Here is a 3,037-nt window from a genome sequence, read left to right as displayed (position 1 = left end):
CCTGGACCGTAAAAAGTTTCAAAAATCATGAAAAATAGAAAACGAGTCGTCTTGCCATGAAACTTCACATGAAGGCTTAAGGGACCATTGTATGAATTTACAAGCCATAAAAGTGGCATTGGCAGGGCAGAAATATGAAGATGTGCCTAAACCCACCTACCACCCTATCGATCCACGGCTTGCGCATCCTGCTTCTCTAGTCGGCGTAGTGCCCGCCCGCTCATTTCATCGGTTGGCTTAGGCATACGGAGTTCATTCCCAGTCTAAGATCAAACCGGACAGAGGGTTGTGAGTGCACCTGCTGAGCTCAGGCATGTGCTGGTGCCACATTTTTTTTCACCTGGGGCACCATCGTCGGAGCATTGCCTGAGAAACTGACCGGCGACATTGGGGTTCCGGCGATTGGGGGGGCCGGGGGGTGTGTGCACATAATGTGCGATGGGTGCTGATACTTGGCCCTTATATTGGCCCCCTATCCCTAATCAAACCTTGAGAACTCATACCCCCTTAAGGAGCATTTGAGATTTTACAGGTGTGCTGCCAGTAGCCATTAAAGTGTCTGAAATGGGGACACTTTTTTCAAATGGTCACAAAATCCTATACACTTCGAGTTTTTAGCTAAATTTTTTTGTGCAAGCCAACAAAAATACAAGGATCACGTCTACCAAGTTTAGGGCTAAAACTTCTTTTGAAAAAATTTTAAAAGAATCTCGAACCGTAAAAAGTTTCAAAAATCATGAAAAATAAAAAACAAGTCGTCTTGCCATGAAACTTCAAATGAAGGCTTAAGGGACCATTGCATGAATTTACAAGCCATAAAAATGGCATTGGCATGGCAAAAATATGAAGATGTGCCTAAACCCACCTACCACCCTATCGATCCATGGCTTGCGCATCCCGCCTCTCTGGCCGACGTAGTGCTCGCCAGCCCGCCTGCTCATTTCGTCGGTTGGTTTAGGCATACTTAGATCATTCCCAGTCTAAGACTAGGCCAGACTGAGGGTTGCGGCAGTAGGATCGGCAGCACCCTGAGGGGGACCCGACCGATCCCCGGCTTACGCATCCTGCCCCTCTGGCCGGCTGAGCACCCGCACGCTCTTTTCGTGGGTTGACTTAGGCATACGGAGTTCATTCCCAGTCTAAAATTGGATCGGACTGAGGGTTGGGGTGCACATGCTGGGCTTGGGCTTGTGCTGGTGTCGTATTTTTTTTTCCCGAGGCACCATCGTCGGAGAATCTGATCGACGGCATTGGGGTTCCGGTGATTGGGGGGCCGAGGGGGTGTGCGCACATGATGTGCGATGGGTGCTAGTACTTCACCCTTATATTGGCCCCCTATCCCTCACCAAACCTCGAGAACTCACACCCCCTTAAAGAGTAATTTAGATTTTACAAGTTTCCTGCCAGTAGCTATTAAAGTGTCTGAAATGGGGATACTTTTTTCAAATGGTCACAAAATCCTGTACACTTTGAGTTTTTAGCTGAATTTTTTTGTGCATGCCAAAAAAAATAAACGGATCACATCTATAAGTTTCAGGCCAAAAATCCTTCCAAAAAAATTTTAAAAAAATCCCGAACCATAAAAAGTTTCGAAAATCGTGAAAAATAGAAAACGAGTCGTCTTGCCATGAAACTTCACATGAAGGCTTAAGGGACCATTGTATGAATTTACAAGATATAAAAATGGAATTGGCATGGTAGAAATATGAAGAAGTGCCTAAACCCACCTACCACCCTATCGATCCACGGCTTGTGCATCCCGCCTCTCTGGCCGGCGTAGTGCCCGCCCGTCCGCTCGTTTCGTCGGTTGGCTTAGGCATACGGAGTTCATTCCCAGTCTAAGAACAGACCGGACCGATGGTTGTGATAGCAGAATCAGCAGCACGCAGAGGGGGACCCGGCCGATCCTCGGCTTACGCAACCTACCCTTCTGGCCGGCTGAGCGCCCATACGCTCGTTTCTTAGGTTGGCTTAGGCGTACGGAGTTCATTCCCAGTCTAAGCATACGAAGTTCATTCCCAGTCTAACCATACAGAGTTCATTCCCAGTGTAAGATCGGATTAGACCGAGGGTTGCGGGTGCACATGCTGGGCTCGGGCATGTGCTGGTGCCGTATTTTTTTTGCCCAGGCCACTATTGCCGGAGAACCTGATCGACGGCAATGGGGTTCCGGCAATTGGGGGCGGGGGGTTTTGCGCACATGATGTGTGATGGGTGCTGGTACTTGGCCCTTATATTGGCCCCCTATCCCTCATCGAACTTCGAGAACTCACACCCCCTTAAAGAGCATTTGAGATTTTATAGGTTTGCTGCCAGTAGCCATTAAAGTGTCTAAAATGGGGACACTTTTTTCAAATGGTCACAAAATCCTGTACACTTCGAGTTCTTAGCTGAATTTTTTTGTGCATGCCAACAAAAATACAAGGATCAGGTCTACCAAGTTTGGGGCCAAAACTCCTTCTGAAAAAATTTTTAAAAAATCTTGAACTGTAAAAAGTTTCAAAAATCATGAAAAATAGAAAACGGGTCGTCTTGCCATGAAACTTCACATGAAGGCTTAAGGGACCATTGTATGAATTTACAAGCCATAAAAATGGCATTGGCATGGTAGAAATATGAAGATGTGCCTAAACCCACATACCACCCTATCAATCCACGGCTTGTGCATCCGGCCTCTATGGCCGGCGTAGTGCCCGCCCGCCCGCCCGCTTGTTTCGTCGGTTGGCTTAGACATACGGAGTTCATTCCCAGTCTAAGATCAGACCAGACCGAAGGTTGCGGCAGTAGGATCGACAGTACATTGAGGGTGACCCGACTGATCTCCGACTTGCGCATCCTACCCCTCTGGCCTGCTGAGCACCCGCACGCTCGTTTCGTGGGTTGCCTTAGGCATACGGAGTTCATTCCCAGTCTAAGCATACGGAGTTCATTCCCAGTCTAAGTATACGGAGTTCATTCCCAATCTAAGATTGCACCAGACCGAGGGTTGCGGGTGCACATGCTGGGCCTGGGCGTGTGTTGGTGCCGCATTTGTTTT

The sequence above is a fragment of the Durio zibethinus genome, chromosome 8 (genome assembly GCF_047325235.1).
Source record: "Durio zibethinus cultivar Kanyao isolate XHJ-2024 chromosome 8, ASM4732523v1, whole genome shotgun sequence".
Lineage (NCBI taxonomy): Eukaryota > Viridiplantae > Streptophyta > Magnoliopsida > Malvales > Malvaceae > Durio > Durio zibethinus.
Note: the sequence above shows the minus strand (reverse complement) of the source record.